The 1,812-nt window shown below is 64.8% G+C and overlaps 1 protein-coding gene across 1 annotated transcript in view; it reads left to right on the forward strand.

The window, feature by feature from the left end:
* Positions 1 to 1,812, forward strand: part of TBL1X (transducin (beta)-like 1X-linked) — a 15,384-nt gene that overhangs the window by 1,811 nt on the left and 11,761 nt on the right. The gene's annotated exons all lie outside the window — the stretch shown is intronic.

Below are 1,812 nucleotides of genomic sequence, written 5' to 3' on the forward strand. Positions count from 1 at the left end.
CCAGGAGGCCGCGGCTCTCGCCCCTTGGCCGGCGCAGGCCGCCTGGAAGGCCCGACCCTGGCGGCTCGTCGGCGTCCTCCCGGCTTCTGGGAGCACCTTCAGGCTCGGGCGCTCGGGCGCAGGCGTGAGCGTGTCACGCAGAAAGCAGCTCGGTCTCCTGCGGGCCCAAACGGGGGTGCTCCAGCTGCGTCGGCCCCCGTTCCCGGAGGGGAGCGTCGTGGAGGGCGGCCGGCGAGTTCCTCCCTGGGGGGCGAGGCCTCCCCCGGGCGTGCCCTGCTCTGCGACACCACCGTCGGGGTGCTGACGCGCCTCCGCCACGGACGTCACCCTCGCGCTGCGGGCTTCCGAGTCCACCCTGGAGAACGTCCTTCTAGCCGGCTGGTCTCCGGCGGCTGACGTGCGCGGGGCGATGCCGTGCCGTCGGCCAGCCTGTCCCGGCCCCCGCCTCCCCGACCAGGCTGGCGAGGCGGAAGGTGACCGTCGCCCGTCTGTGCCGGGTCAGAGCGCGGCCTTCTCTCCACGGCTCGGAGTCAGCTGTTGGTACATCTGTCACTTGGGCGGGGGCGTGTCACGGGCTCCGGCGTTTGGATTTTCAAGCAACGTGGGGCCCTTTTTTGTGGCTTGACGCATCCGCTCGTAGCTTGATACCGGCCTTCGCCATGCCATCGGAGACGGTCGCCCACCACCACCACCACACACCATGACTTAGAAGCCCGAGTCCCGAGCAGAGAGTGATTTGCTCTCTGCCCCAGCACACCGTGACCAGTGCTGGGTCTCACGTGCACGGCTCAGTTTTTGTCACCGCCGATGTGTGGACATTGTATAAGCTGCATCGGTCCTCCTCTGTGCCTGCTTCGCAGGGCCCTTGCTTCTCTGACAGTCATAGCAGATTCCGCTGGAATCTCTACTTTCCCCGCTGCTGGGTGCTTTCTTAAAAGTTACATGGGTTACAGAAGTGGATGACTGGATGAAGAGGGCGTGGTCCGTACACGTGGCGGAGTATTACGCAGCCGTCAAAAAGACAGACGCGTGCCTTTGGCGGCCACATGGATGGAGCCGGAAGGGATCGTGCTGAGCTCTATAAGCCAGAGAGAGAGAGAAAGGAGAAAATACCGGATGGTTTCACTCGTAGCAGGAGCATAGAGGACCAGGGGGAGGAAGTAATAATAACGAACAGCTATCGAGCAGAGGCATTTTATGGGGGCCAGAGATGGGGGGGGCAGTGCACTGGAGTGTGGTGACGGCACACGGGTGACCTGGTGATGGGAAGCCCGCGGGGATGGCAGCTGAGACGGAAAGAGGCACGAAGCGATGTCAAGACAAACTATCCTGCCATTTCTAAAAAAAAGGCTCTAAAAAGCGATACTCGGGTCGTCGCGTTTCTGTGTGACGATTGAAGATGCACTGGGGTGAGATACGGGGCCCGTGAGCCCGCGTCTCGGAGAACCCCCATCTCCTTTTCCCAGCGTGCCCCTGGGGGTCCCTCCCCGGCCGGGGATGGAGCTCGTGCCGCGGGGGCCGCCGACCGCTTCACGGTGCTGCGGCTGAACCCCCCGGGGAGGCCCCCCCGCCCCCCAACCGTGGGTTTGACCTGAACTACATCGCCGCCCTTCTTTACCTCCGCTGGGGACTGTCGGACCAGACCTCCGAGAAGGACGGGTGTGGGGAGCCGCCGTCCTCGACCTGGCCGAGGGTCTTTTCACCCCGGCGGGTGGCTGGATCCGGGAGGAGCCGCCTGTCAGCGCCACGGAGTCGGTGCCGGCCGGGTCGTCCGTGCTCCTGGCAACTGGAAGACCCGATGCAGAGTCGGGG

The sequence above is a fragment of the Condylura cristata genome, unplaced genomic scaffold (assembly GCF_000260355.1).
Source record: "Condylura cristata isolate star-nosed mole 26May11 unplaced genomic scaffold, ConCri1.0 scaffold00027, whole genome shotgun sequence".
Lineage (NCBI taxonomy): Eukaryota > Metazoa > Chordata > Mammalia > Eulipotyphla > Talpidae > Condylura > Condylura cristata.